Here is a 12,681-nt window from a genome sequence, read left to right as displayed (position 1 = left end):
TTTCTAACTCTTTGTTGAAGTTCTCACTGTGTTCCTTCATTCCTCTTCCAAGTTTGGTGAGAATCTTTATGACCATTACTTTGAACTCTTCATCAGATAAATTACTTATCTCCATTTCATTAGTTTTTTTTTTCTGGGGTTTTAGCTTGTTCTTTTGTTTGGGACATATTCCTCTATCTCTTCATTTTGTTTGACTTTGTTTGTTTCTACAAACTATGCAAAACAGCTACCTCTCCTGGTCTTTAAGGTGTGGTCTTGTGCAGGAGCATCTCCTGTGTAAATTGCATGTGCTGGAGCAGGCATGGGCCAGTATGTCCTGGGGTGTTCCATGCTGGGGCCACCCTGGCAGGACAGCTGGAGCTGGAGCAATTGCAGGTGGAGGGGTCCTGGAACATGCCACACTAGGCCTACCTTGTTGAGACAGTTGGAGCTGGAGTGGGTTTTGGCTGGGATCCCTGGGGTATGCGGCACCAGGACCACCCTTTCTGGATGGCTTGACCTGGAGCAAGTGTGGGCTGGAGGGGACCTGGAGCTTGTTGTGCCAGGGCCACCTTGGTGGACAGCTGGAACTGCTGTGGACCAGGTGCCTAGGAAATGCTACAGTGGCGTTAGCAGGCCCTCTGGAGCATCTGAACCATGCTCCTGCTGTTGCTATCAAGGTGGAGGGGGAATGCAAAAAATGGCACTTGCCAGTGCCTCTGACTCTGGAGAGAGTTCCAGCAATTCACCACCCATTTGGCAGATGCTCTAGGCTTAGTAAATGGATTTTCTTCCTGTATAGACTAGGTGTCCTTTAAACCACTGTTTGTTTGTTTGTTTGTTTGTTTGTTTGTTTTTGCTGTGCCCCAGGGAGGGAAAGCCTGCATGTGGACTCCTCAGTGATATCCCTTCCTGCCACAGGTTGCCACATTGTGGGTAGGGATCCTGTTGATACCATGTCTCCATCACTCTTACCCATATCTTTGTGGTCCCTCCATTACTTGTTGTGTAGAAGATGTTCAATCAGCCCTCAGCTCTTCTTTAGGAGGAATTTCTCTGTATTTAGGTGTAGATTTTGTGTGTCTGTGGGATGAGGTGAGTTCAGGGTCTTCCTATGCCACTATCTTGGACTTTTCCTGAAGAACTTCTTTTAACATTTCTTGCAAGGCAGATCTACTGGTAACAAATTCCCTCAATTTTTTTTGTCTGAAAAAGCTTTTTTTCTCTTTTACTTTTTAAGGATAAGTTCTCAGGGGATAGAGTTCTAGGTTATTTTTCCTCTCAACAATTTAAATATTTCCCTCCACTCTCTTCTTGTTTGCATGATAAGTCAGATGTAATTTTTATATTTGCTCCTCTATATGTAAGGTAATTTTTCTTCTGACTTCTTTCCAGATCATTCTTTATCTTTGATTTTCTGCAGTTTGAGTATGGCATGCCTTGGTACAGTTTTTTTGGCCTTTACCCTGCTTGGTGTTCTCTGAGCTTGCTGGATCTGTGATTTGGTGTCTGACAATAATTTGGGGAAATTCTCAGTTATTATTGCTTTTAATATTTCTTCTGCTCCTTTCTCCTTTATTATTATGGTATTCTCACTATGTGTACATTACACCTTTCATATTTGTCCTGTGGTTCTTGCATCTTCTGTTCTTTTTTCAGGTTTTTTTTCTCTTTAATTTCCAGTTTTGGAACATTTTATTGACATATCCTCAAGCTTGGAGATTTTTCCTCAGCCATTTCTAGTCTACTAATGAACCCATCAAAGGCATTCTTTATTTCTGTTACTAGGTTTTTGATCTCTAGCATATCTTTTTTTAAAATATTTTTTTTGAGGAAGATTGGCCCTGTGCTAACATCTGTTGCCAATCTTCCTCTTTTTCTTTTTTCTCCCCAAAGCCCCAGTATGTAGTTGTATATCATAGTTGTAGTGTTGTAGCTCTTCTATGTGGGACGCTGCTTCAGCATGGCTTGATGAGCAGTGTGTAGGTCTGCACCCAGGATCCAAACTGACGAACCCCAGGCTGTCAAAGCAGAACATGCAAACTTAACTGTTATGCCACTAGGCTGGCCCCTCTAACATATCTTTTTGACTCTTAGAATTTCCATATCTCTCTTTATATTGTCTATGTGTCCTTGCATGTTGTCTACTTTTTCCATTAGAATATTAATCATAGTTGTTTTAAATTCCTTGTCCGATAATTCCAATATTGCTGCCATATCTGAGTCTGGTTCTGATGCTTTTTCTTTTTCTTCAAACTATTTTTCGTGTTTTTTAGTATGCCTTATGTTTTATTTATTTATTTTTTTGGTGAGGGAGATTGGCCATGAGCTAACACCTATTGTGAATCTTCTTCTTTTTGCTTTTTTCTGTACCCATCTTCCTCTATTCTGTATATCAGATGCTGCCACAGCATGGCTTGATGAGCGATGTGTAGGTCCACACCTGGGATCCAAACCTGTTTACCCCAGGCCACCAAAGTGGAGCATGTGAACTTAACCACTATACCACTGGGCCGGCTCCTTATGATTTTTTCTTGATAGCTGGACATGATGTAGTGGGTAAAAGAAACTGCTGCAAATAGGCCTTTGGTAATGTGGTGATAAAGTGTGGGGAGATGGAAAATGTTTTATAGTCCTATGATTAGGTCTCAGTATTTTAGTGAGCTTGTGCCCTTTATAAGTGCTTCTAAGTCCCATCCTCCTTCAGGTGGGATGGAATGAATAGAGGATGCTGGAGCTAGAGATTTCTCTTCCCCTCTGTGGATGGCTAAATCAGGCTATAATTGGGTATTTTTCCTTCATTCAGGTTGGTTAGGCTCTGATAAATCCCCAGTATGCTAGACTCTGGGCATTGTACCTGGTTGTTCACTTTGCCTGGAGGGGGAAATGGTCAAACATGTGGTTATGTACTGATTCATGAAATGTAGCCAATGGTTTGTCTAGATGGTCAAGGACTTGAAAGGAACATGATTAGAAAATTGGTAACAAAGAAATTTGGGGAAAAGATATGTGGATAGACCTCTCTGCTTTTATTTATTTATTTTTTCCCTTTTTTTCCCCAAAGCCCCAGTAGATAGTTGTATGTGGTAGTTGCACATCCTGCTAGTTGCTGTATGTGGGACGCGGCCTTAGCACCTCCAGACAAGCAGTGCATCAGTGCGCACCCAGGATCTGAACCTGGGCTGCCAGTAGCAGAGCACGTGCACTTAACCGCTAAGCCACAGGGCTGGCCTGATAGACATCTCTGAATGGGAAAAAGATGAGAAGATATTTGTGTCTCATGTGAATGCTCACAAAAAGTTGACCTCAGCAGAGGAAGATTTTAATAAGTGGATAGGATGACCTGTGTGGATTCCAGTCAGCCTCTTTCTCCAGCCACCTCTGTCATTGCCCAATGAGCTCATGAACAAAGTGGCCATGGCAGCAGGGATGGGGGTTATGCATGGGCTCAGCCACATGGAATTTCATTCACCAAGACTGACGTCACTATGGCCACCACTGAGTACCCAGTCTGCTAGCAGCAGAGACCAACACTGAACCCCCGATATGACACCATTCCCCAGGGTGATCAGCCAGCTACCTGGTGGTAGGTTGATTACATTGGATTGCTTCCATCAAGGAAGGGGCAGCATTTTGTCCTTACTGAAATAGACACTTACTCTAGATATGTATTTTCTTTCTCTGCTCACAATGCTTCTGCCAAAACTATCACCTGAGGATGTATGAAATGCCTTATCCATCATCATGGGATTCAACATAGTATTGCTTCTGATCAAGGAACTGACTTCACAGCAAAAGAATGCAGCAATGGGCCCATGATAATAGAATTCACTGGTCTTACCATGTTCCCCACCATTCTGAACAGTTGGATTGATGGAATGTTAGAATGCCTTTGAAGACTCAATTAGAGTACCAGCAAGGTGGCAATAACTTGCAGAGCTGGGGAAAGTTTCTCCAGAAGGCTGTATACGCTCTGAATCAATGTCAAATGTATGGTGCTTTTTCTCTGATAGCTAGGATTCACAGTCCTAGGAATCAAAGGGTGGGAATGGAAGCAGTACAATTTACTATTATCCCTAATGACCCACTAGCAAAAATTTTGCTTCCTGTTCCCATGACTTTATGCTCTACTGGCTTAGAGGTCATAGTTCCAGAGACATGAATGCTTCTACCAAGAGACACAACAATGATTCCATTAAACTAGAAGTTAAGACTGCTATACAGCCTTTTTGGGCTCCTCATGCCTCTGAATCAATGAGCAAAGAAGGGAGTTATGGTGTTGACTGAAGTGATTGATCCTGACTACCAAGGGGCAATTGGACTACTACTCCACAATGGAGATAAGAAAGAGTATTTCTGGAACACAGCAGATCCCTTGGGAATCTCTTAGTATTACCATGCTCTGTGATTAAGGTCAATAGAAAACTACAACAACCCAATCCAGAAAAGGTTAGTGATGGCCCAGAGCCTTCAGGAATGAAGGTTTGCGTCACTCCACTAGGTAAAGAACGATGACCAGCTGAGGTATTTGCTGAAGGAAAAGGGAGTACAGAACGGGTAGTAGAAGAAGATAGTTATAAAATATCAGCTATGATCACATGACCAGTTATAAAAAGGAAGACAATAATTGTCATGATGATTTCCTCCTTATGTTATTATAAATACATTTGTGTGTGTATATATATATACATATATATTAAGCAAATATCTTTGTTTTCTCTTATTCTCTTATTATGTAATATGAGATATATTGACTTTATATCACAGTATTTAAGTATTATTAATTTTACATCATGGTTTTGAAGTTACAGGATATCAAGAGAAGAGTAAACATCACTCAAGGACTTTATTTCCTCTTCTGGAAAGGGATTAGTGCATGTTAGGCTGTTCATATGACAGTTGTTTCATGTTAGGCAGAATTATGTGTTTGCTATTGTCTTTATTTGGAGATTAGATATAATTTAAGGACAAGTGTATGGGTGCCAATTTGACAAAGGGTGGATTTATGATGGTTAATTTTATATGTCAACTTGACTGGGCTAAGGGTTGCCCAGATAGCTGGTAAAACATTATTTCTGGGTGTGTCTGTGAGGGTGTTTCTGGAAGAGATTAGCATTTGAATCAGCAGACTGAGTCAAAAAGATCACCATCACCAATGTGTGTGGGCACAATCTAATCTATTGAGGGACTGAATAGAATAAAAAGGTGGAGGAAGGATGAATTTGCTCTCTTATTGCTTGAACAGGGACATCCATGTTATCCTGCCCTCGGACATCAGCACTCCTGGCTCTTGGGCCTTTGGATTTGAACTGGGACTTACACCATTGGCCGCATGATTCTCATGCCTTTGGACTCAGACTAGGACTTACACCATTGGCTCCAGGCCTTTGGACTTGGACTGAATCATGCCACCAGCTTTTCCTGGTTCTTCAGCTTGGATATGGCTGATCATGAAACTTCTTGGCCTCCATATTGTATGAGCCAAGTCCTATAATAAATTGCCTCATAGAAATATCTCTCTATAAATCCTACTGGTTCTGTTTCTTTGGAGAACTCTGACTAACACAGTTTCTCTTGAGGGCAGGCCTTGTTAAGAACAGAATGCTTTCACATATTTTAAAATTATTACTTTTCCCTTCCCCTGCCAGAAGCACAGTGGATTTTTCTCTGGTATTCACTGGAGAACATGGTAAACTCCTGGAGGTGAAACTCACAAAAGTGTGGGTCCCCCTGGAGTTTTCAACTCTCTGATTTGTTCACACTGAGTGTCAAACAATTCATCAATTACAGTTCAGGTTTTCCTACCCCAGCACTGCTTCCTGTGGAGGTTTCTGCTCATGGGTTTCTGCTCTGGTAAGTTGTGATTCTCTGTATCTGCCTGCCTTTCTCTCCAATTTTGGGGTCAGCAGTTTTCCCCATGATCACTTCTCTGATGCATCTATGAAGAGTTGTTGATTTTTTAGTTTGTTCAGCTTTTTACTCGTTGTAGGACAGAGGGACAACTTATAAGCTCCTTACATGCAAGACTAGAAAGTGGAAGCCTTAAATTTGTTTTTGGCCAATACAACTGCCTAGTTTGGTGAATGTTTCATGTGAACCTAAAAAGAATGTGAACTCTCCAATTGTTTGGTGGAATCAATGTCCATTTTATATAATTGCTTGATAGTGTTGTTTGTGGTTTCTTTTTCATTACTTATTTCCCTTGAGACTTCCTATTTGATACATGGATTATTTGAAATAGGTCTGGGAGATAAGATCTTTTCTTTCCAATCCAAAATGACTTTTTATCAGGAGGTCAATTCAATACAATTAATATATATTGCTCATAATCTCTATTTTAAAGTACTCTGGATAGTGCCCTAAGAGAATGAAAGATGAGAAAGACAAACTCTATACTATACTCTATTTAATAGTAAGGAAAGTAAGATATGACAAGGATGGAAGTAACTAAAATGTAAAGCAGAATATGAAAGTGGTATAAGGGTGATACCAACAAAGAGAAATAGTTCAGAGATGAGAGTTAAATAATGTTAGTGAAAATTTTATAAATAAATTGTAAAGCACAACTCACAAAGCATTATTGTTATCTGCTTGAGGGGAATCAAGAAACTATTTATGATGGAAGCAGCATTTGAGAGCAGATCTCAAAGACAGGTTAGGATCTTGATAGCGAAAGGCATTCTAAGCAAAGAAATAGCAACAATATGTAACAACACAGAGGCAGAAAATTATGAGGTGTATTGGGATAACAGTAAGTAGTATAAATGCTAGAAAATGATAATTTTTGGCAATTGTTAAATTGAGGAATGAAGGAATCAAAGTTGCCCCTTTAAGGAAAGACAAATTTGGCAGGATGATTTAAAAGAGGGAAAATGAGGCAGGGCAACTATTATGTTGAATCATGTGAAATTGTAGACATTGAACTCTTTGACCCTCTGAAGTAGGAATTTTCCTTTTTCACTCATAATTTAGCCAAACAAACAGGTAAATTGACTTTCCTGGGTTATACAGAAGAGTAGTCTAGTGTACCATGTTCCCTATTCCATAAGAACTACCGTATAGGCGGTTTCTTAGGAAATTGTTTCCTTGGTAGAAGCAGGCTTGTGTTTTCTATAGCTGATTGCCAGGCCTGGCCTCCTCCATGTGTAATACTATAAATTTCCTTTGGCTTGAACTTAGTACCCATTTAAAGTCATTGGGCCATCCATTTTGGTTCTGTCTCAGCTATAAAACATCTGGAATTTAGAGGAGAGTACCTATATTTGACCACTCCCAGAGAGAATGAAATGTTCCCAACTCAAACATAAACTCATGAAAGACTCCTCAGTCCTAATATATTCCAACTAACCCTTCTAATTTGAATCAGAAAATTGAATTGTAAGAGGGATTTTGTTTTTGTTTTTTTCTAATTTCTTTATTTACATATTTACCAAGACAAAGGGTTCATCTTAAATGTCTGCCAGTTACTTTTCCTGCAAGAGGAGCATCTTTTGTTAATCCTTTACCAAATAGTTGTTTCACTTAGACCAGTGGTTCTCCAACTTTTTACTCTCAGAATGCCTTTATATTCTTAAAAATTATTGAGGACACCAAAGAGCTTTTTATTATATGACATTTACCATATTAGAAATTAAAAACTGAAAATTAAAAATATTCATTTTCAATAAATTTAAAAATAACAATAAGAAATCAATTACATATTATCATAAATAACACATTTTATGAAAAATACCTAATTTACAGAAAAATTGAGAAGAGTGGCCTTGTTTTACATTTTTGAGAATCTCTTCATGTCTACTTTAATAGAAGATAGTTGGATTCTCATATCTATTTTTGCAGATATGTTGTTTTGTGATATGTTATTTTGGTGGTAAATATAGGAAAAAAGTCTAGACTTAAATAGGCATGTAGCTGCAAAAAGAATGAGTGTTTTAATAACCTTTTCAGATAACTGTGTATATTTTTCTTTGATAAAACATCAAAACTAAATAAGTAGTAACTTTTTAAAGGACAGTTACAATATGGATTCTGAAAACGTATTAAGGAACTTTCCCAACTGTATTACATAAATCCATTGGTTTATCTCGTACTTTGAGTGTATGTTTTTTCCATGCCTGATTTTGTAACATCATGCATTGATTGGTTATTTTACACGTATTTGTTCACTGTTGACACATTTCATTATATAATATTAAAAAAGCTCACATTCGTTACTGACACTACTGATTTCATCAGAAAAGTTATTAGGAAGCCATCGAGCTAACAGTAGGAGATACATGTTTTCCAAACTTCTAATTTTCACTTGAAAGCTCGAATTTTATCCTTGGCAACAAATACTGTCAATTGTTTTCTTTGATGTAACGGGCCCATTTTATTCATTTTTGATAAAATATCTGCCAAATATCCAAGTCAGAAAAGCATGATATTTCTGTTAGTCATTCTTTTGAACAAAAATGATGCTCTATGACAAAAGCAGATTGTTTAGTTTGAAAATCACACAAATGCTTTTCCTTGAGACAACTATATAATACTTTGGTAAGCAGCAGAGAGGCTTTATGCATATTTCTTTTTTAATTTTTTTTTGTGAAGAAGATCAGCCCTGAGCTAACATCCATGCTAATCCTCCTCTTTTTGCTGAGGAAGACCGGCTCTGAGCCAACACCTATTGCCAATCCTCCTCCTTTTTTTTCCCCAAAGCCCCAGTAGATAGTTGTATGTCACAGCTGCACATCCTTCTAGTTGCTGTATGTGGGACGTGGCCTCAGCATGGCCGGAGAAGCAGTGCGTCGGTGCACACCCGGGATCCGAACCTGGGCCGCCAGCAGTGGAGCGCACGCACCCAACCGCCAAGCCACGGGGCCGGCCCTATGCATATTTCTTATTTTGTCACATAGAATGTGTAAAAGACCGAAATGATGAAATTTTGTAAACTAAAAACAGTTTTAGAACACAACAAATTGATTTTATTTTGGTATGCATCCACATTTCAGCATTAAGTGGTCCTGAATAGAAAAGTGGAAGTCAAGTCCACCACTTTTAGGGATCTGCTGTGAAAACTAAGTTCTTTCTTAATCCCTGCTGATGATCATGAGAAAAAGCAGCACCAAAACCAAAGTACGCACCAAATTTAAGGGTTTTTTTGTTCCAACTGTCAGATTCTAAACTAGATCCTAATAGACTGTGAGAATAACCAAATGAGACGTCTGTTTTTTTAAAACCTCTTCAGTTTTTAAAAGCAAAAACAATTACAGGAAAAGAAAATTCATTCAGAGTAATTGAGTGTGCTTACAAGTGTCTTAATGTGGCCTTTCTCTAAGTTTAACCCACTAAGGACTTTGAGAGCTGGCAGATCTGAGTAACCCTGGTGTCTATTCTTTTCATCATATCAACACCTGAGCTAAAAAAAAAAATACATCAGCTGATGAAGACAGCAGAAAGTGGAAGGGCTGAGAACCTATATTCATTCTCAGGCTGGTGGAGAATAAATAAATTTGGTTCCAATGCTGAATGAGGGAAGTCAGAGACTCTTTCCGACCTGACTGCTTCTGGCCAAAGCAAGGAAGTGTCATGGAAAGTGTTGAGTGGTGACACGACAGGAAGGTAGTTCTGGAGGAACAAGGAAAAAGCAGCACCCCTAGAAAGGTGAAGTGACAGAAGATATGGGGGAAGCTCTGAATTCCTCACCAAAGGCCAATTTCAGAAGGGAGCAGAGGGGGTTACGATCTACACCTCACCCAAGGGTGGTAGTGGAGAAGAGTAGGGAAAAGACAGTGGCTTGCAAGGAGGGCATCATTTAAGACCTATAAAAGAAACCAAGGGTGCAGATGAAGCCCACACATGCCTAACAGTAGTCTCACAGGCTGTGGTCTGAAACCATCTATTCTAACAAACTACCTAAAGCTGGAGGGAGAAAATCAGGAGGAGTAGAAGTGGAGAGAAAGCAGAGACCCCAGGCCATGCAATCAGCAGCAAGGTGATTATGTGATATGTCTTTTCACAGTTAAGTTAGATGTGCCCCACTGATTATGACGGGAATCAATTTAAACACACTGTCTTGATTCCAGAAGTTCAACTATGTGGACAGTGGTTACATTTGACAGTATGGTTTATTATAGCACAACTTATATATTTCAAATGGACAAAAAAATTAGTATTATCTACATTATCTTAAGATAAATTGTCTTTGAATGAGAGCTTCCTTTCCAGTACTTTGATGTCTACAAGACGGATCTTAAAAATTTACTATTGTGGAAAATAAAGACTGTTTAAATTGTAGTGGGGGGAAGGCTCTGGTTTTTCTTTTTGATTAATTGCTGCAACACTGTTCTTCAGGTGGCTGAGGGAGATCATATTTCGTTAGACATCATTAAGCACTGAAGCTCTTGGAAAAACAACTTTGATGCTATATGAATTCTGCCATTTTGCTAGCATCAATACAACTCTTGGGTTCACCACTCCATTAGAACTATTAACTACATTCATGTTATTTTGTTAAAAATCTTACAAAGGGGGGTGCTTCTGGGTATTTAGGTCCACATTCTGTTCTAAGTCTGTATATCTAGTTTTCATAAATTGCTCTTAGAGTCCCAGTTATTATCCTTCTCCATCTTGTGTCATGTCTTCATCATTTTCTAGACCCTAGCTAACCGTGAAATCTTCTCCTTTCTGGTTTTTTTCAAGTTCTTCCAACAGTCAGAAATTGCAAGGGGCTTTTACTGCTCTGAAGTGAAATTGCCTGGGTTCAAGTCCTCCTTTACTACTCACATTGCTGTGTGACTTCAGGAAAGAGACTTGAATCTTTCTTGGCCTCAGTTTTCCCATCTGAAAAGGAGGATAAGGATAGCAACTTCATAGGGTTTCTGTGAAGATTAAATGCTTTGATAAACTCTTTGCACAGGGAGGGAGAGAGGACACTAGAAGAGCCAACATTTACCAAGCCATTATATCCAGCTTTTAATCCTCACAACTTCTCAATGCAGCAACTCCTAGGAATATCCCCTTTTTATTTTATTTTATTTTTTTATTTTATTTTTTTTTTAATTTTTTGTTTATTGCAGTAACATTGGTTTATAACATTGTAAAAATTTCAGGTGTACATCATTGCACTTCTATTTCTGCATAGATTACATCATGTTCACCACCAAAATACTAATTACAACCCATCACCACACACATGTACCCAATTATCCCTTTCACCCTCCTCCCTCCCTCCTACCCCTCTGGTAACCACCAATCCAATCTCTGTCCCTATGTGTTTGTTTATTGTTGTTATTATCTACTACTTAATGAAGGAAATCATACGGTATTTGACCTTCTCCCTCTGACTTATTTCACTTTGCATCATGCCCTCAATGTCCATCCATGTTGTCACAAATGGCTGGATTTCATCGTTTCTTATGGCTGAGTAGTATTCCATTGTGTATATATACCACAGCTTCTTTATCCATTCGTCCCTTGATGGGCACTTAGGTTGCTTCCAAGTCTTGGCTATCGTGAATAAGGCTGCAATGAACACAGGGGTGCATGTACCTTTGCAAATTGGTGTTTTCAAGTTCTTTGGATAAATACCCAACAGTGGAATAGCTGGATCATATGGTAGTTCTGTCCTTGATTTTTTGAGGAATCTCCATACTGTTTTCCATAGTGGCTGCACCAGTTTGCACTCCCACCAGCAGTGTATGAGAGTTCCCTTCTCTCCACAACCTCTCCAACACATGTTGTTTCCTGTCTTGTTAATTATAGCCATTCTGACGGGCGTGAGGTGATATCTCATTGTAGTTTTGATTTGCATTTCCCTGATAGTTAGTGATTTTGAACATCTTTTCATGTGTCTGTTGGCCATCTGTATATCTTCTTTGGAGAAATGTCTGTTCAGGTCTTTTGCCCATTTTTTAATTGGGTTGGTAGTTTTCTTGTTGTTGAGATGCATGAGTGCTTTATATATTTTGGAGATTAAGCCCTTATCAGATGTATGGTTTGCAAATATCTTCTCCCAATTGTTAGGTTGTCTTTTCGTTTTGTTGATGGTTTCCTTTGCTGTGCAGAAGCTTTTTAGTTTGATGTAGTCCCATTTGTTTATTTTTTCTATTGTTTCTCTTGCCCGGTCAGATGTGGTGTTTGAAAAGATGTTGCTAAGACTGATGTGGAAGAGCGTACTGCCTATGTTTTCTTCTAGAACTTTCACAGTTTCAGGTCTTACATTCAAGTCTTTAATCCATTTGGAGTTAATTTTTGTGTATGGTGTAAGGTAAGAGTCTACTTTCATTTTTTTGCATATGGCTATCCAGTTTTCCCAACACCATTTGTTGAAGAGACTTTCTTTTCCCCATTGTATGTGCTTGGCTCCTTTGTCAAAGATTAGCTGTCCATAGATGTGTGGGTTTATTTCTGGGCTTTCAATTCTATTCCATTGATCTGTGTGTCTGTTTTTGTGCCAGTACCATGCTGTTTTGGTTACTATAGCTTTGTAGTATATTTTGAAATCAGGGAGTGTGATACCTCCAGCTTTGTTCTTTTTTCTCAGGATTCCTTTAGCTATTCGGGGTCTTTTGTTGTTCCATATAAATTTTAGGATTCTTTGTTCTATTTCTGTGAAAAATGTTGTTGGAACTTTGATAGGGATTGCATTGAATCTATAGATGGCTTTAGGAAGTATGGACATCTTAACTATGTTAATTCTTCCAATCCAAGAGCACGGAATAT

At 38.9% G+C, this 12,681-nt stretch overlaps 1 pseudogene; it reads right to left on the bottom strand.

The window, feature by feature from the left end:
• Positions 1 to 10,285: 10,285 nt before the first annotated feature.
• On the bottom strand, positions 10,286 to 10,800 carry LOC147911877 (ubiquitin-conjugating enzyme E2 variant 1 pseudogene; annotated as a pseudogene).
• Between the last annotated feature and the right edge of the window lie 1,881 nt (positions 10,801 to 12,681).

Source organism: Ceratotherium simum, chromosome X (genome assembly GCF_057802395.1).
Source record: "Ceratotherium simum simum isolate JZ-2026a chromosome X, ASM5780239v1, whole genome shotgun sequence".
Taxonomy (NCBI): Eukaryota; Metazoa; Chordata; class Mammalia; order Perissodactyla; family Rhinocerotidae; genus Ceratotherium; species Ceratotherium simum.
Note: the sequence above shows the minus strand (reverse complement) of the source record. Positions and strands in the feature narration are given on the sequence as shown.